The 22304-nt window shown below is 29.7% G+C and overlaps 1 protein-coding gene across 3 annotated transcripts in view; it reads left to right on the top strand.

Annotated features, from left to right (window-relative positions):
* The first annotated feature begins 233 nt into the window (after positions 1-233).
* Positions 234-22304, top strand: part of LOC115216606 (serine-rich adhesin for platelets) — a 131651-nt gene continuing 109580 nt past the window's right edge. For all 3 annotated transcript variants that reach the window (XM_036506407.1, XM_029786081.1, XM_036506406.1), the window contains exons 1-2: positions 234-1442; positions 15129-15189. The gene's annotated coding sequence lies outside the window, so the exon portion shown is untranslated. The remainder of the gene's footprint in view (positions 1443-15128; positions 15190-22304) is intronic.

Below are 22304 nucleotides of genomic sequence, written 5' to 3'. Positions count from 1 at the left end.
TGGTCCCATTTTGTTTCTATCGGCTACAGATTGTTCCGATTGCATCTATGATGTTGATAGCGCTGCGATGCTTAAGAGATATAGCAGCATCTTTATATGTTGCAAATTTTATGTTTAAAAAAAATATAATTTAATTAAAAAAAATTATATTCGAAGGTTCATAGAAAAATTAAGATCAATCAAATCGATATTTTCGTTTCAGATTTATTACCACATTCAGACACTTTTGACGTTCCATACATAGTGAATATGAATTACGCTGCCATTTCCGCGTGGTCTTCTGCTTGCTTGTAAACCAATCCATTTCCATTTGCAGAGCCAGAAATTCTGACTCTGGAACGTAAACATATTTCTTGAATATTTTTCCTGTTACAACTATCATTAATCAGCTTAAAGAAAAGTATAATTTATGACTACTATGAATGTGACCTATTAGAACTATGATAACGGAAGAATACAAACTAAAAGATTCGTGTGGACACTTGGTTCATGAATGTAATTATATGTATGGCTCCTGTTCCAAGCAAATAATCAACAAAGATGATGTGGCTAGTTAATAATATTACAATTATTATTAGTGATGGAATACTTGTGAGAAAATCGAAGACATTGTAAAGTATTAATTTACTCAGTTATGGATTATTTGAATTCTCATTATCAAACTACCGGATTATTTATTTTCAAATTATTTTCAGTTTCTTTCTGAATTTTTGTTAGATTATGTGTTGCAATGAGCTTCATGTCAGAATTTTACATTATTACTGTAAAATGTTTTTCGTCAACTTTTCTCCATTTGGAAAGCGTGAATCGATCTCTTTTCGTCAGTGGTCCTATTTTGACATAAGCAGAAATTCTATGAAATCTTTGTTGTATTTACAAATCTATTTATGTTGTGAGTGATTATTTTTGTCATGTTTGCTGAATATCAGTAAAAAGACATTTTCTATACAGTTGCATTTTTATTCTTTAAACATAAAACAATAAAACCAGAATGGAATTACAAAATATACATTTCATAGTCATCTGATTAGAACCACTGACATCAAAAGCGCATTTTCCTGTGAAACAGACTGAGACAAACAGGTATTTTTACAGCAATTTGATTTACTGTGAAAAAATTGAAGTTTGTGTCATCTGTAGGCAGAAGATTTATGATAAACAAAACTGTTATTGTAATCATCTTATATACATATATATATATGATACCGCATATTCTATAAGTGAATGTATCGAAAGAATTGGTAGACGTGATAGGAGCAAAAGGCGGAGTACACAGCGTGACAAAGTTGGAGAAATGGCACGATGATGAGTGAAAGGGGGAGGAGATTTAGTAATGTCACCATCCACCGACAGAGGACGCTAATGTACGCGTAAAGTATTAAAGATGGCTGCCAAGATGGGGATATCCCAACTCAATTGGGAACAGAAATCGCATAACGAAGGTGAGTCGGCCCTTATCATTTATTTCACCTAAATCTGCTGAGGTACTACACTTTAGAAAACCACGAGCTACTTCTATCTCCCTGTGATGATGCCTTAATAAGCGATTAGTATGTAGTGGTAGATATAAAAACCAGAACAGTCGTTTTCGTCGAATTAGTTAATTTCTGTATTTTTCTTTCTAAAATTCAGTTTTATTTTGTGTTAATCGAATAAAATACATCATATTTAGTCACCGTATATATTATATATGAATAATCACCGCTCCTTTTGTGCGTTTTATTTGCGCTTTATATAATATACATGTGTCTACACTGACAAGGGAGTGAAATAAATGCTATAAGCATAATAAAAGAATTCGATATCATTAGGTTTGTTTTGCCATTTGATATTCTTGTATCCCTTTCAACAGGTCTTGCACTGAAAGACTGGAAAACGACTAATTTGTTTGGTAGTATATAGTATGGTACGACGTTGTTAGTAGTTGTTAGTTGCCGTGTAAATAGTAGCAGTTTTGAAAGTAGTAGTAGTAGTAGTATGAGTAAGAGATGGCGATGTGTCTACTTCGTGTTGTGACCTAAATTTTTGTGAGAAGCTTGACTGTTCAACAATTATATTTAGAAAGGATACAGGCATATAGAGAAATCTGTATGTATGGAAGAGAGGGAGAGAGACAGATCGAGATTGGCAACGCATTTATATGGTTAATTTCTTTTAAGTACCATTATAACTATTGTTAGATTCTCTTTACCCAACACAGATTTTTCTACATTTATTTAGTTTCGTTTGTAGAACTTTATTATTGTACAAGTTAATCGTCAGTCATGGTCAAAGTTCTTTGGTTATAATCAGAGCTCACTTTAACATGATGAGAGAGAAGGAGAGAAAAATATTTCAGATCCTGTCATCTAGTTACTGATATCTTATGACTTTGATTCTGTAAACAATTATATTGTTGAATTGTAAATTTTATTGCTTGATATGATAATTGTATTAATTTTAAAAATGGAAATTTATGAAGATCGAAGTAAACACATCTTGCTTCTGAATATATGTTGGTTGACATTTTAACGGAAGTCAGTACATTCAAAGGAAATAATTCATAATTGTTTATTGCATATGTTTATAAAATTAAAAGTGTCTTAACATTCGTGTGTCGTATAATTATATCAATTGACAGTGACGTGTAAATTAGTTGAGGGGTGAGGAAGTTATCTTCGCTGTCTTGACATTCACTCATTATTAGCGATGTCAGTTTACATATCGAGTATAAGTAATACTTTATAGTTATATTGTTTAAATAAAGCATCGTATTGATGTTTGTCAACTTAACTGTTGTCATACCCCTTTTTTTTTGTATCAGATTGGAAAAAATATTTAATTTACACGCGTTCTTGTAAGAATTTCAAAATATTTTGACAAGTTGATTTACTCTGTTAAAGATTAATCTATTTAGTTACATAATTGATGTTTTGTCTCTTATTCTGTTGATCACATTGTTTTCTTTAATTCTTGTTAGGCATTTTTAATGAACTTCTTAGTTCGTATTCTAAGCATGATGCTGTATAATATTTTAATATTTCTTGTTAAATAATGTAATTTAACAGCTGTTGTATTTATAAATATACAGAATAATCAATTATTCTCAAGTAGGGCTTGTGTGCATACAGTTTTGATTGAAATTGTTTTATTTTTTAATTTTGCGAAATAAACCAAACAGATATTTTTTTTTACCCAATTCATTTCTATTGATTTTCAGATATTTATTTATAATAAATCTTAACTAAATTTAATTTGTTGACCTTAAATTTTCTGAAGGTTGTATGTAGAATGTGTTGCTTAAGGCCCTTGTTAGAAAATTTTAAGATTTGCAATTATTTTAGTAGATTTGTATATTCAGGACAGAATACGCCTTTTAATTAGTTCAATTTCTGTTAGATATGGTATTGCGACGAGTACTTAGAGATATTCTGTAAATGAATTCTGAATGGATTTTTATAGACACTTAGACGACCAGTTAATCAGTTTATTTTATTTTTAGTCTGTTTATGTTGCTGTGTGTTTACTCTTTAAGTTACATTCGGCTAGGTTCTCCTAATTGAATCATTGAAATGTAAAGGTTTAACAAGGTGCTACAGTTTGCGATATATTGTGGTATATATATCACTTAAAATCGGTGACATATTTTTTAATGACACACGGAGACATAAACTGATATTGAAACTTATTGTGTGGATAACAGTTAAGCTGTAGTAGTTGGGTTCTTTTTGCGTTTCGTTTGTATATTTAATCAACATTTTTATATTCTGCTTCGGTTGAAAGAAAACGAGACTTCATTTTAAAATATATTGAAATCAATGTTTTTCTAATCCTTTGACATGCTTCAAGTGAGATCAAATTGCACTCATTTTTTTTTAATTGCCTTCGTATAAAAATAGGTTATTTATCAGATTAAAGTTAACAAATTACTGACATTGCATTTAAAATGATCAAATCTTATTATGGTGATTTTTGTTGTTTATAATATTTATTATATAAGGGCAAGAAATTAATGTTTAGGGCATTATTAAAATCATATATTCTTAAATCTATCTGAAATTTCTTTTGTATTTAAATTGTTAAAACTTTGAATAATATTTTTCAGTTTTTATGAGCTTTATTAAAATTGATACTAGATTTTCTCGACGTTTAATCGTATGTTATACTGAAAACCTATTTTTAATATTTTATTGCTAAATAACTATTTGATATTAATACATTTTAAATTTTTTATTCAGTTTTTCTGTTTCGAATTTAATATTTAATAAAGTTATGCTAAAAACATCGTTTTTTCCCCCATTTTTTATTTATCATTAAGAAAATGTAGAACTGATTTCATTACAACGAGAACTGATATAATGAGTAGAAAAGAGGATGGTCAGTCTTTTCTCATCTCTGATATTTTAAATGTAAGAAATAAAACAAAATAATTGTCTAAATTCATCAAATATATTCATTCTAGAAAGAAAAAAAAAAAACTGACATCAGCGACAGCTTTATCCATGACTTAAATCGTGTTGGTGCCAGCACAATTTACCATCACGAAGTTGGAAGCATTTAGATTGCTGCTACATTGTCATTAACAACTTGACAACTACTTGTAACACTCAACAGGAACTATACTTACAACTCTAAATATGATCAACACTACAACTAATACTATTACATATATTATAATTACATTTTCTCGAGGGATAAAAGTCTAAAAAAAATTTGCTTTTAATTAAATAACATGGATTCTAAACTAAATGCTTATACATTCTCTTGTGCATTAACTGCGATCTGTTTGTAATCATACTTGATTTGCTCTTAATCGTGCCGCTGACTTAATGATGATAATTTTAATTTTTTTAGGAGTTTTAAAGATGGCTATGAAACTTATTTGATACATGGTAGAATTTTATTTGTATTTTTGAAATATTGAAAATATTACTTATATATTTTAAAGTTTAAAGAATATAAAATTCTGCTTCTTGAGATGTATGTAATGCTTTCGAAGTTGTTTAAAAGTTTACTTTCATTCGAAATTTTTATAAAGTTGTTTAAATGAATATGTTGGTACAGATTTCCATATGTTTTGTTCAGAAGCATTGGTGAGAGTTTCTCTTTTGTGTTACTAGTTTCAGATTGTTTTTGAAAGGTCAATTAAAAAGAAATATAGGAGTTCCTTCACTTGTTAATGTATTATTTTAGTTATTTAGGCAGTAACATACTTCATTACGGTGCCCTTTTAAAAAAATATTTTCAGTATATAACAGTGAATTGTTTGTTTCGTGTTGTAACTGTTTTTATCTGTTCAGTTTTCATACTTACAATAGAAATATTGGAAGATTAATGGAAAATGTTTCATTGATTTCTTTCCTAGTTTTCTAAGATATTTTTCCATTTATTTGCTATAAATATGACTTAATTGGTTGTTTTTTTTTTATTGCGTTTGAAGTTGGTATTCCTGTCAAGATTTGAATTTTAAAATCTATGGTAAAAGTACTGGAGTCAAAATCTTCATAAAAATCTAAGTAATCCCCAAGTCTTTTATGATTAATGTACCTTATGTGAATATGAAATAACACCTGCAGTGTCTTACCAGTTCAAACTTAGTTTTCCATGCTTTCATGGGTCATCAGAGAGTTGCTGGAAGATTTTTTATTATTATAGCTGAATGTTCTTGTTGCCAACCCTCATCCATTTTCACTTAAGATAATACTTCCCATGACGGTGAGGTTCATTTACAACTATTACCCAATGTCAAGTCAATGAGATACAAATGTACAAAAATATATATATAACGAGCCTTTCAATTTTTGTTAAGCAAATTCCATTCAAAAGGCTTTGGTCAGCTTTTTGAGTGGTTGGGAAGTGAACTTCTCGGCTACATGGTCTTAAGTTATGAATTCATACATGATGCCTTTATAGAATTGTTTACAAACCAGCAAGAAAGTATTTTAAGAATTTGACTTATTCCATGTAGCAGCCAAATTAATAAGTTATGGAACTGGGTGTTTGATGTCTCCAAGCAGACTCACTGACTAGAAACTCTAGTCAAGTGCACAATTCCGTCCACATTCTCCAGTTTACAGATCTAATGAAGTACAATTGATTTGAGATAATGGACAAATATTTAAGTTGAACTTCCATCAATTAAACATTTATTTCATTAATTTGCATTTAACAGGCATGGGACGTATGGGTTGCTAGCTGTACAAAATACTATTTTGCCTCAATGTTTCCATGTTCAATTTTCTTATTGATTATTTGTGCATAAGTTTTCTCAACTTTTATGGATAAATTTTAAATGGTGAGTTGCAAGTATCTGTTAACCTAGCAAATGTATTTTTCTTTTTGGCAAAGGATTTTACATTGTTTCCTTAACTGAAAAGTAATATCTGTCATAAATTGCCAGTAATTCAGTTCAAAAGGGATTTTTCAACTAGTTCTTGCATGAGTTTTAGTTTGTGATGAAGTGTCTATTCAACAGTTCTACTTCTCTTTAATGTGGAATTGGTAAAGATAAGTTGACAGATTGTAATTTAGATGAACGTAGGTGCAGGCTTGGTTGTGAGGTTTAGAAGCTTGCTTTGCAATTACATAATTTTGGGTTCATTGCTTCTACATGGCAACTGGGGTAAGTGTCTTCTATTATATCCCTAGGTCTACCAATCTCTTCTGAATTAATTTGGTTGAAGAAAACTGTGTTGAAGCCCATCATGTGTGTGTGTGTGTGTTTGTATTTACCCCCTACCCCCATCACTGCTTGACAACTGGTGTTGGTTTGTTTATGAATATATAACTTAATGTTTTGGCAAAAGCGATTGATAGAATAAGTACCAAATTTTTAGAAAATAAATTTTAGAGGTGACTTGTTTAGCTAAAACCCTTCAAGGTAATATCTCAGCATGACTGCAGACCACTGACTGGAATGTAAAAATAAAAGTAAAGATCTTTAGTACATGATTTTGCGTGAAAGTTAGTGCTAGAAATCTGGCAAAGCTGGTTTAGTTGGAAACCTCCAATAGTCGCCAGGAATTAGCTTCTGCCAAAAGTAATACATGTCATTTATGTAACTCAGCATACACTTATTACACAAAATGTTTTTTTTTAAATTGTTTCTGAAGAAATACATTTAATGTTTGTTTGCTGTTAAAAAAACATAACAAAAGTTGAAAGTGGACACAAAGTAAAAATTGCATCTACATTTCAATGCAGTGTTTTTTTATATTTCAAAATTCCAACTTTCATTTTCCTGAACAAAGATTTTGTTTGTTTTTTTCCTTTTTTTTTTTATAAGAGTAGATAGCATTTTATTAGGTCAGTCCAAAACAGTATTAAGCTTCAATATTTTGTTTTGAAACAGGTGTTATTTGCAGTGTAGATTTGTGTTCTTCATTTGATCAGCAGTGATTAAGTATAAAGACACTGTAAGAAGAGCAGTATTTTCAGCAGCAAATTGATGTTCAGATGGTTTATTTGCTGTTAGATCATTGATACATAGCTTGTTGAGGCTTCAAATGTTACTACAATTTGATCAATGTTAGTGAAAATGTCCTGAAATTATTTTTTTTTTCATAAGTAATGCATTAGTTGGTGAGTTACTAGTAAAAAAAAAATACTTGGCCTACAAAATTTTTTGTAGGTCTTGAAATAGGTGTTTTTGAAACTACATTGACCTAACCAAAAAGGAGTGGCAATAAAATATTTTATATTCATTGTTAAGTTGATGTTTTAAAGAGTATACAGTATCATATGAGCAAAACTTTAAATTAATATCTCACTTTTGGTGTGAATCAGTAGCTGTAAGTATTCTTTGAAGAATATGGTCCAGTCAGTTTGTATTCCTTTGCATTCAGATTCCAAACCCTGCTGGGGTTTACTTTGCCCTTCATCCTTTCATTGTACTTTGAAATAAGGTACTTACCAAATACTCCAGTCAGTTTGATCAACTATATCACCTTGAAAAAATGTGTGGTCTTGTCCCTGTGTTGAGCGTCATTATTGTTAGCATTGTCCATAATGGAGGAGCAGAAACAGTATTGGTCTCCAATGCTTACTGTACTTGTATGAAGAGGAATAACTTAGGTATTATTAGCTTTAAAAGACATGTATGTGACATTAGTTGTAGTCAACAGAAAAAGATAATGAAAATGTGTAAGGAATGAATCCTTTTAGGTTTCTTCTGACAAAGAATAAAATGAAACATGGAGTTGGGGTCAATTTTTAGTTTGTGTTTTTGACTAACCCATTGACTTTACAAACACCCTTGATCTTTTTCTCACCTCTACAATTTCTGTCTCTTATGCACATAAGTATTATTGACCTGAAAACTAAGCATAATGGGCATATAATAACTTAGCCTCGTTTAGTGGCACCAAATCAACCACTTGTATCTCAAAGAAACACACAATCTCCCTATTCTTAATACAAACTAAAACTATTTTAGTTTTTACAAATTCTTTTGGTGTTTCATATAAATGCACATAGAATATATCAAAGACCTCATCACAAAGGCTAGACTTCCCCAGTAAGGGTAGGAATACATCAACTCTGAATTGTTAGTGACCTTTCACAAGCAACATATTTAGAACAATGCAGCTGTGGCATATGCACAAACAGTTGAGATTACATCCAGAAAATAGTAATCTCACAGGCAAGCTTTTGCTTACTAGTTGCTGACATTACTTTTGAAAATGCTTAGAATATATTATAGCTTCCACTTCTTCACAACCACTTCCTCTATGTCCATGATGACTATCCTTCATTGGACTGAACAGGTGAAAGTCAGAGGGCACCAGATCTGGGTTGTATGATTCTTGTTCCCTCTGTTTTCCTCCTTTGGACTTTTTAAAGTTTTTTTATTGTCTCATTTACTGTTCACAGTACAGCCATGTCCTAGGAAATTGAGGAGAATGATGACCATGTCATTGAAAAGACATAACTTTTTATACTGATTGATGGCCCTTGAACTTGGACTTTGGAAAGTATGGTGCTATTTCCTATAAAGACATACCCGCAGTTCATTTCATCTCCTGTCATCAGATCAGTAAAAAACGTGTTTTCATTTGTTTCAAACATTTCCAGCAGAATTGAGCAGACATCTACACTTTTCTCCTTCAAATCATGAGTCAGCTGCTGAGGTATATACTTTGCACACACTTTTTGATGTCTATTTTCTTTAATGCATTGTGACCATAGTCCAGTTATGTAGCAAGCTCAGAGATAATGACATCAGTCTGTGCAACTTAATTCACCCACTTGCAGCCAATTCGTGTCAGTGGTCAGTATTGATGGTCTCTGACTCCATGGTTTGTCTTCAGTGCTGATTTCTACTTTTTTGTGCTTCTTCGTTCATCTATGCACATTGCATAGATGTTTGTGGTGTCCTCTATGTAAATACCTGTAGCCTTCTGACAATGATGGTACACTGCTTCTGCATGGAACCTATTATTTACCTGCAATGAAGAAGAATAGGAAGAAGAGTTATAACAGTTTTCAGTTTGAATGATTTACAATCATCATCATCAGTTAACAACCATGTTCCATGCTGGCATGGGTTAGATTCTTTGATAGGAACTTAGGTGTCCAAGGACTGCATCAAGCTTCAATATCTGCTTTGGCATGGTTTTTATGACTGGATGTCCTTCCTAATGCCAGCCACTTAACAAAGTGGGCTGGGTGCTTTTATCACGCCACCTGCACTATTTAGGTTGCCATACTGTTAAAAAAAGACTATGAGCCCTGGGGTAGGTGGGGGTGGGACCAATTTTGTGCTTGGGGGATGAAAGGATTAATATGAGAGAATGGTGTGGAGCAGGTTCTTGAAGAAGGACCCATATGGCTACTCACACCTAGTATGGAGAAAAAAAAAAGTTATGTCAACTTTGGCATTACTTTCAGTCCAAGTCTTGTACCTACAATATAGCTAGTCTGGTTGACCATTGATGCATTCATCAATATAAATGTATGTAATCCATATACAGTATATTTTTGTGATAATGGCTGCAAATATGTAATTATGTAAGTTTGGTAATTTAATGATGGTGAATGATAAGGTCAAATATCAGAAATGCATTTATAGAAATATTCAGATGGTCGTCAGAAGTGACAACACATGAATTATCAAGATCTCCTCTGAAATGCCTATATTTTTTCTCTATAAATCTCCCAATCCTATAGGAAACTAGAGATTACAGTGAATTGCATTTAGTTCAATATGTCTAAGTTTCTATCAATAGATTCTGTCTGTACCATATGAGTTGATGTGTGCTTTTGCATGTATGTTTGAAATCAATGCTGGGACATTGGTTTCTTGTTTCAAACTTGAATTTGTGCTCTAGTAGTCTCTATAACGTGTCAGCTGCACAACTCCCATGAGAAGAAAAGTATTGCAAGATATGCCTTTATCTCCTTTCAAAGGTTTTGTCTCACAGCATTGATAAATTAATGCTATTTACTCTTATAATAATAATGCTCCCCTCATAAATCCACCAATATGCAGAGACCCTGTATTTAACCCTTTTGTTACTGTATTTATTTTGAGATGCTCTGTGTTTCTTTCAATTACTTTAAATATAACAAAGAATTTAGTAAAATAACTTAGTTATCATTAAGCTAGTGTCAGGAACATAAATTGTGACTAAGGTTTGGTGGAAGATTTTAATTCAAAACTTGTGAAAACAAGACATTTGTACTAAAGAGCTAGAGCCGGTTTCAGCCGGGTTGGTAACGAAAGGGTTAAAATATGTCAGTAAATTGTTTTTTTGTTTTTTTTTGTTTAATCCTTACCATTTGCTAATGAAAGTATCAATGCCATGGTCAACTATAACTTCACTCCCACTTGGAATCGGTAAATCCTGATATTACATTGTTGGTGTGTATAGAGGATGTCAAAATATGACTAAATATTTTCTCCTAAAACATTAGTAAATGCTACTAAATTCTAACTCATTGCTTGCGGTATTAACACCATTATGTTAAATCAAGGAAGAAAAAAATCCAAAGAAATTCACTTGATAAAATACAAAAAATAATCTCACAGGAAGTCTTTTGAGAGAAAGTTCTCTAAAAGACTAAACTTTGTTTCTCACATAGAAGAGTGCTTAGTGCTGTTTTAATGCCTCAAGCAACAATTACAATTGCGTACAGTTTAGACTTTGAAAGTAAATGAATTATTGTTAATTGATTATGTGTGATGAGTGAAATGTACAAGAAGTTACTTTGATTCTTAGTTTTTCCATTGTCTGTTCTGAGTTTGTATTTTATTTTTTTTTATCAGATTTCAGTTTAACATTTGAATTTACATCTGTTGTGCTCTCAGTGCAGATAAAAAATTTTGACATATGCAATTATTACATAGGCAAGCATATCACATTTATTAATAATTACTAAAAAAAAAATTTTTTTTTGTCTCATGCCTGGAATATTTCAATGAATTCCTAAGTGATTTTTGCCTGCTAAATTCAAAAATAACTTCAGTTTTTCTCTGTCAGGTCTAGTTTTCTGACTAAACCTGATAGAGTAAGTATTTTATTCATACATGAGGCATATAATATGAATCAATAGAGTGTAATAAAAAACAAAGTAGAAATAAAAATTGAAAATGCACATTGGCAAAGATTTTTGGCTGAAAATTCAAGGAATAAATTTATGCTTCTTTGTGCACCATGAATGTTGAGCAACAGGAATATCTTGTTTTAAACACCAGCAATAGTTTGCCATCATCACAGCATCCCAACGTTCTTGGTACCAAGTTTCCATCTCCTTGATGTTCTGATGGAATTGTTCGCCTTGTTCATCGCTAACATCTCAGATTTTCAGGAAAACAATCAAGATGACTAAAAAGATGATGCATTTAGATGCTCATATTAACACCAAGGAAATTTTGCACTATTTCTGCAAAGGCTAGCCAAGCTGATGCTTCATTTTTGCTCATTGTTTTCATGAAATTTGTGTCCCCCAAGAGCTTAAGGATCTGTGGTCCATCAAAAATCCCTGCTTTAAGTTTTTCAATCACCAAGTCTGGAAATACACTGCAGATATACTTGAAGCACTCCCCATTTTTGTCAAGAGCTTTGATGAATTGCTTGATCAATCTGTGTTTGATGTACAAAGGGGGTGAAATGATCTTATCTCATTCAACTAAAGGTTCTTCCAATATATTGGCAGCTCTACATGGAGCCATATTTGTTGCAGACAGCCAGTCTTTCTTAATATTGTGGTTTACTCAGTCTCTACTGTTCCACATGCAAAGAAAGCATGGGTATTTGGTATAACCAGATTGCTGCCCCATGAGAAAATTCACCATCTTTAAATCAATGCAGATGACCCATTTATGCTTATGATACAGTATTTTCTCTAAAACCAACTTAGTTTCTTCATATTTTCATGGCAGAGTGGGACAGAGCTATACACATTTCCATTGTGCAACAATACACATTTTAAACTACGCTTAGATACCATTCCTCTGGTTTGTATTCCTCAATGCCAAGTTTATTAAAAAGCCAACTGATATCTCTGCAGTAAACCAGCTCTTCTTCTTTTGTAAAGAAAGAAAATCTTCATTCCGATTCTGATAAAAGGTTATACAGACACCATTCTCTAGAAGATTCTTCTCTTTCAATTGGGAAGCCAATAGTTCTGCAGAATTTTTTGGGAGGTTCAATTCATGAACTAGATCATTCAGCTCTACCTGGGAGAATAGCTGAGGTAAAGTCTCAATTGAAAAGCCTTGATCTCTAGTGTCATCTTCAGGTGATGAATCTTCTTTGGTTGAGAGTAAAGTTATCTTAGCAAGACATTGAAAACAGTAACAGGAAGCTCTTCACTGTATGGAACTGGTTTAATAGCAGAGGCAGTATTAGGATAGACGAGTGTTTGGTGATCTTTTCCAGTTAATATCCTTCAAATTTAGGTTACAAAAATAACAGGTGTCCACGTGATTATAGGACTCAGTAACTTAAAAACTAGATCTGGTAGGTCAAAAAGGTTATATTTGGATTGTAGACCAGTATAATTTGAATTTGTAAATAATAATAGTGGTGACGCCTTCTATGTGTGCTAAATTTGCAATGGTAAAGTGATTTGTGCTTCTAGTAGAGACTGTTTTGTGGTTTGATCTTAAATTCTCATTTATTTTGAATATTTAAATTTTTTTAATGGAGGAATGAACTGTATTCACTATGTATGTCTTGGTAAATGATGTCCAATCTAAATTTGATTCTGTTGTGAAATTATGTATCTGGTGTGAGGTGTCTGGAATGTATATGGATAATAGAGGAATACATAGGCATTGTATGTGTGCATATGTACATGAACATAGATGGTTAAATGTTTGGGATTTCTTAGCGTAAATACTTTTCTCTTAATATTCCATCAACCAATGGTTTGTAAGTTGTTAAAAAGATGGAAACTGGTGTTGTGAGATGTATTAAATTTTTGTTGACATCATAGGTTTGCCATTACTGAGTTAGTGACTACTTCATTGGCTTCTTTTTTTATGAAAAGTGTTGTTTGGTTCTAGGTATGCCCTGATTGAACAGTTGTGATCAAATGTATTCTGACTTGACCATCATACCGTTTTAGTTACATTGTCAAATGTTTCCTTTCCTTTCAGACAGTGGGAGTGTGATGAGGGAATTTGGTTGCTATTTTTAGCAGGTTGATTGTTGAGGCTCTTGTTGATTCAGTAAAGTGTGTTTGTTTGATTGTGATTGTGAAACTGTCTTGCTTGTGTGAGTTGTATGACATGTTTCTGATTAATGTAGTTTGGTCCCTGACTTAACCCAGCTGAACTGTGATAAACCTTTAGTTTACTATATTGATGTTAAAATACACTTTGGTTCAATTAATTTTGATAAGTATTTAGTAGCATAACTTTGTTGTTATTAAAAGGAAATTTTAATGGAAGGTTTTAGTTTAGATAATTTTTAGACGAGATGTTTGTATCAAAGAATCAGGAGTGGTCTCAGGCAGGTTGGTATCAAAAGAATTAAAGATATTGTAGTTGAACATCCTGTTACTTTTATTTAGAATATAGGGTGTCTAAAGTTACCTCGTGTATCAAAATAGTTGAATCTCACATAATTGCACGCAGTTGGGGTTGTGTGAGATTTGAGCTGAAAATATGTAAAGGATGGTGTCAGAAAGAATATGCTGCTACAGAACATTGTCGTAAAAAAGTCTTGCAGGCTTAAAAACAGTGGCAATACTGATGATAAAGAGAGCAAGAGACTAACAAAGCAGACAATATATAAACTAGCAGAAGAAAAAATTATGTAACTTCAACCTTTGGCATGGATATCCATGATTTTTGATGTCTATAGGCAAGGTGCCTGAAAAAAGAGAGCGAATTCACTGTAATTCTTGTATATGGTTCTGGTTGTAAAATCTTATTATTTACAAGATTCTTTAGCTTGTTTCAATCATCTGATTGTAGCTGTGCTGTGCTACTACTGCCTTGAAGAGTTTTAGTCTATCATACTAAACCCAATACTTAGTTGAAGCTACTTGTTCTATCAGTCTCTTTTCACTAATTTACTGAGATGTAAACAGTCCAGCACCTGTTGTCAAGTAGTGGGACATAAACCTGTGCACACATATGGTGGGCTTCTGCACTTTTTTTTGTCTGCCAGATTTACTCATAGGGCGGCGAGCTGGCAGAAACGTTAGCACATCGAGCGAAATGCGTAGCTGTATTTCGTCTGCCGTTACGTTCTGAGTTCAAATTCCGCTGAGGTCGACTTTGCCTTTCATCCTTTCGGGGTCGATTGAATAAGTACCAGTTACGCACTAGGTCGATATAATTGACTTAATCCGTTTGTCTGTCCTTGTTTGTCCTCTCTGTGTTTAGCGCCTTGTGGGTAGTAAAGAAATAGACTTACTCATAAGGCATTGGTCAATGTAGAGTGCCTTCTCAACATGTGATCTGGTGGAACTGAACCTAGAATCATGGTTGTGAATCAAATTTTTTAACCACAGTCATACTTTTTTTTTTTAAAGAAAACAATAAAAATTTGACCTTCTGCTTTTACTTGTTGCAGTCACTAAACTGCAGTTATATTGAGACACTGCTTTCATGTCAACAGAAAAGAAAAAAAAAAAAAGAATAAAATAGTAAAATTTGCATTAATATAATGATCAAAATATTCTTTCTGTTTCAGGAGTTTTCTTATATTGGATACTTAAAAAGAATTGGGAGATGCTACTTACACTGACCACCTGGTAGGTTTTCTTTTTTTCCTCTTTTTTTTTTTTTCCTTACTTGCAAGATTTATTTCTAGGAGCAATTATTTTTATGGCTAACCCACTTCAGTTGAGAAGAATGAGTAGAATCTATTTTATTTTTTTGTTATTTAATCCGTTCACTTATAAAGAGTGAAACATATCGCAATGGCTGAAGACTTGAAACTATGTCATGTGCTTAGTTCAGTGATATAAGCTGCCGTACTCCATGTTTTATTATTATGAATTTTTATTATTAATTTTTATTATTACAAAGTATTTTTTATGAGGTTTCAAATTAATTTTAAAGTATATACAAAAGCTGATTTCCAAAACTTTAAAACATTTTCTCTTTTAATTTTTTCATTGCATGAATTCAGTAAATCTAATAAAGTGCATTTATTTCATTAAAATTTTACCAATGAAGAGTGGTGGTATATTGCTTATTTGTTTTATTAGTTTCGGTGTCAGTATTGATTTTTGTTGTTGCATTGTCAAACATCGAGGACATTCGGAGAAGTCTCAACCACAATTTCACACGAAAGGATGCTGTCTAAAAACTATCTCAATGTACCAGCATTGGAAAACTGCTCCCACTCTCTCTTTCATGCCTACCTCTTCCTCTCTCCCTCTCTTACATATATTCTTCCCTTTCCCTCTCCTCTCTTCTTTCATATCTTCCTCTTTTCTCACTTCTCTTTCCTTTCCTTTCCATCTATCTCTCCTCCTGTCACCTCACCTCTTCCCTCATATACTTCTTATTTTCCCCCCTCTTCGCACTCCGTTTCTCCGTTTCTCTCACATCCTTCATCTTTTCCTGTCTCTCCCTCGCTCTGTCTCTCTTTCTCTTCCTGTCCTCTCTCTTCCCCTCCTTTCCTTCAATCTGTCTCTCTTCCCTTCCTCTACCTTCCTCTGTCTCTCTATCACCCCATACCCCCTCTCTCCTCATATCACCATCTCTCTTTCCTTATTCCCCCCTCTGTTTCTTTTCTACCTCCCTCTATCTCTCACTTCCTCTCTACCCTCTACTCCCCCTCTGGGCTTAAAAAACGAAGATGGCACCAAAGTGGATAAGAAAGAATTAAATCTTCTGTTGCGAGCATGGATGATTGCTAGCGGCAATCCGCCAAACATCATCATCACTGCTGCACTGAAGAACAATGGCTTTCAAAGAACCATTGATCAGATAGAGTGGAAGAAGAATGAATTCATTTGATCTTATATACTCATAAGATCACACAGTGACACTCTGGATGACATAATCAAAAACTATTGTGGCAAGGCTGATACGGATGGAAAAGATGAAAAGGAAACAAAACCCGGAAGTCTCTTTGATCCACTAGTTCCTCAAAAGAATGAATCACCCACCCCTGTGAATGATCAGGCAGAAAAGGATAGGGGAGCCAAGGTAGCAGTAACTAGAAGCCCCTCTGTGCCAGTGGTCCTACAAAGGAACAGAGTCCTCACCCCATTAGAAAACCAGAGGAAAAAAGGTTCCCACCACAAGAAAAGGAAGGATGGAACACAAAAATAAAGAAGGAAAGGAAGGAAAAGGCAAAGATGAAACAACCAAAACCGAAACCCCAACCCACCAAACAATCAACAGAAAACCCCATGGAGTATCAAATGCCATCCAAAACCCTACAGGAAAGAAGAAATTTGGAAGGCACTCAAGAACCTGCAAATTTTATATGTAAGGCAAATGTTGGCATGGGGAAGACCGCAAAATCTGCTGGTTTGCCCACCCGACATCCTACCAAAACTATAGGGGCCTTAAAGAGAAAAACTTCCCTGAGGAAAGACAACAAATGTCTCCAAGGAAGAAATTCACAAAAGAAGTTTGCTCTTCAGATGTTATGCGCAACGCAGCAGCTGAGCAAGAGTCTTTTTTGTACATGGCGCAAAAGATGGTACAGCAGCTGACCTGGCTTCATCAAGCACAAACAAGGAACCTTGCCCACCACTGTGCAAGACCACCGCAGTCAACAGACATGGGATGGCCTCCCCTAACCCCTGCACAGTCATCATCCCAATACTTTTACTAAATATTGGGGGCCTGTTGCATCATATAAAAGCAAAATTTCTTTCCTGAGAGATCTTATTGCATGCAATCAAGCCCTATGCATGGCACTCGTGGTAACTCACCTCAGCCCTGATATAGAGGATGCAGAAGTACATATACCAAACTATGCCATACTGCAAACAGACTGAAGGGAAAGGAGCCATGGTAGAGATGCTGTATACATCCGTGACGACCTAACACCCCAGGTCTTACTGTCATACTCAAATTTGGTATGTGACACGTTAATTGTATACATAAGACAACATAATATAGTCACATGCAATACATATTGCCCACAGGATGCTCCAAACCACATAGGCAAGTTTGAAGATTGCCTCACAAGAATTAAAGAAATCTTCATGAAACTGGAACACCACGTGACCATATTTCTTATGAGTGATTTCAAATTGCCCGAAGGTCTCATACTCTCAGGAATGACTCATTGCAAGCAAGCACAGGTGGAGTCCTTGCTCAACCTCACCAAGGCCCTATTCATGGAGCAAACTGTACTGAGACCAGCTAGGGCAAATAACATTCTGGATCTGTGCTTCACAAAAAATATGGACATATATTTACGATGTGAAACTGATACCGACGTTAGTCTTGGATCACAACATAATAGAGCTGTCTATGTTTGAGATGAAAGTAACTAGAGACATAAGGCCTACAGGAAGCACCCGAAATCTCTCCGACCTGAACTTACACAAAGCAGACTGGAAATTGATCTAAAAAGAGATCCTCAGAGAAAACTGGCTGAAATGTCTCTCAGCACCAGACATTGACATGAAACTACAATGTTTCATGTCTGTTGCGCAAGCAATATGCGAGAAATATGTACCAGAGCAAAAGGCCAAAACAAATAGGAACAAGGTTCCAACAGAGAGGAAGATCCTTATGAGACAATGGATGAAGGCTGCAAATCGACTCAACCAACATATGTATGTATGTATGTATGTATGTATGTATGTATGTATGTATGTATATATATATATATATTGTGTGTGTGTGTGTGTATTTATGTGTGTGTGTGTGTGTATTTATATATGTGTGTGTGTGTATTTATATAAATATGTATATGTGTGTATATATATATATGTATTTATATATGTGTGTATATATGTATGTATATATATATATGTATGTATATATATATATATATATATATGTTGTATATGTATATCTATATATGTATGTATATATATATATGTATGTATATGTATGTATATATATATGTATGTATATACATATATATATATATATATGTATGTATATACATATATATATATATATGTATTATATATATATATATGTATTGCATATATATATATTATATATATGTATGTATATACATATATTATATATGTATGTATATGCATATATATATGTATGTATATACATATATATATATATATATGTATGTATATGCATATATAATGTATGTATATACATATATATATATATATTGTATGTATATGCATATATATATGTATGTATATACATATATATATATATATATATATGTATGTATATGCATATATATATGTATGTATATACATGTATATGCATATATATATGTATGTATATACATATATATATATATATATGTATGTATATACATATATATATGTATGTATTACACACATATATATATATTATGTATGTATATAATATATATACATATATATATATATGTATGTATATACATATATATATATATGTATGTATATACATATATATATATATATGTATGTATAACATATATATATATATATGTATGTATATACAATATATATATATATGTATGTATATACATATATATATATATATTATGTATGTATTACATATATATATATATATATGTATGTATATACATAATATATATATATATGTATGTATATACATATATATAATATATATGTATGTATATACATATATATATATATATGTATGTATATACATATATATATATATATATGTATGTATATACATATATATATATATATATGTATATACATATATATATATATATATGTATGTATATACATATATTATATAGGTATGTATATACATATATATATATATATGTATGTATATACATATATATATATGTATGTATATGCATATATATATATATATATATATATGTATATACATATATATATATGTATATACATATATATATATATGTATGTATATACATATATATATATATGTATGTATATACATATATATATGTATGTATATGCATATATATATATGTATGTATATACATATATATATATATGTATGTATATACATATATATATATATGTATGTATATACATATATATATATGTATGTATATGCATATATATATATGTATGTATATGCATATATATATATGTGTATGTATATACATATTATATATATGTATGTATATACATATATATATATATGTATGTATATGCAAATATATATATATATGTATATACATATATATATATATGTATATCATATATATATATATGTTATAACTATATATATATATGTATGTATATGCATATATATATATATGTTATACATATATATATATATATGTATGTATATGCATATATATATATATGTATACATATATATATAATATGTATGTATATGCATATAATATATATATGTATGTATATGCATATATATAATATATATATGTATATACATATATATATATATATGTATGTATATACATATATATATATATATGTATGTATATGCATATATATATATATATGTATGTATATGCATATATATATATATATATGTATATACATATATATATATATATGTATGTATATGCATATATATATATATGTATGTATATGCATATATATATATATATGTATGTATATACATATATATATATGTATGTATATGCATATATATATATATATATGTATGTATATACATATATATATATGTATGTATATACATATATATATATGTATGTATATACATATATATATATATGTATGTATATACATATATATATATATGTATGTATATACATATATATGTATGTATATACATATATATATATGTATGTATATACATATATATGTATGTATATACATATATATATATGTATGTATATACATATATTATATATGTATTATATACATATATATGTATGTATATCATATATATATATTATGTATATACATATATATGTATGTATATACATATATATGTATGTATATACATATATATGTATGTATATATATATTATATGTATTGTATATACATATAATGTATGTATATATATATATATGTATGTATATACATATATATGTATGTATATATATATATATGTATGTATATACATATATATGTATGTATATACATATATATGTATGTATATACATATATATATGTATATACATATATATATATGTATGTATATATATATATATGTATGTATATACATATATATGTATGTATATACATATATATATATGTATGTATATACATATATATATATGTATGTATATACATATATATATATATATGTATAATACATATATATATATATATGTATATACATATATATATATATTTATATACAATATATTTTATATATGTATGTATATACATATATATGTATGTATATACTATATATATATGTAATGTATATACATATATATGTATGTATATACATATATATAATATATGTATGTATATACATATATATATATGTATGTATACATATATATATATTATATACATATATATATATGTATGTATATACATATATATATTATGTATATACATATATATATTTATGTATTCCATATATATAATATGTATGTATATCATATATCTATATATGTATGTATATACATATATATATTTATGTATATACATATATATATTTATGTATATACATATATATTTATATATATACATATATATATTATGTATATACATATATATATGTATGTATATACATATATATATGTATTATTGTATATATATATGTATATATATGTATGTATATACATATATATATGTATGTATATACATATATATATGTATGTATATACATATATATGTATGTATATACATATATATTATGTATATACATAATTATATGTATGAATATACTATATATATGTATGTATATACATATCTATAATGTTTGGTATATACATATATATATAGTTGTATATACATATATATATATGTATGTATATACATATATATAATGTATGTCTATACCATATAGATATATGTATTTATATACATATCTATATATCTGTATGTATATACATCTATATATATGTATGTATATACATATATATATATGTATGTATATACATATATATATATGTATATATACCCATAATTACTATGTATCATATACATATATTATATGTATATCTATACATATTATAATCTGTATAATATACATAATATATATGTATATATATACATATTTCTATATGTATATATATACATATATATATGTATGATATACCTATATATATATGTCTGTCTATACATATATATATATGTATGTATATACATAATATATATTATGTCTATACATATATACATATGTATATATATACATATATATTATTTAATATATTATATTTTATATATGTATGTATATACATATATATATATGTATGTATATACATATATATATATGTATATATATACATATATTATTTATATATATATATATTTATATATTTATGTATATATATATTTATATATGTATGTATATACATATATATTATTGTATGTATATACATATATATATATGTATATATATACATATATATATTTATATATTTATATATTTATATATTTATATATATATATATTTATATATTTATGTATATACATATTTATTATGTATGTATATACATATATATATATGTATGTATATATATATATATTTATATATTTATGTATATATATATTTATATATGTATGTATATACATATATATATATGTATGTATATACATATATATATTTATATATTTATTTATTTATATATATATATGTATGTCCTGA

Source organism: Octopus sinensis, linkage group LG10, assembly GCF_006345805.1.
Source record: "Octopus sinensis linkage group LG10, ASM634580v1, whole genome shotgun sequence".
In the NCBI taxonomy this organism is placed as follows: domain Eukaryota; kingdom Metazoa; phylum Mollusca; class Cephalopoda; order Octopoda; family Octopodidae; genus Octopus; species Octopus sinensis.
This window is presented reverse-complemented; position numbering and strand designations above follow the sequence as displayed.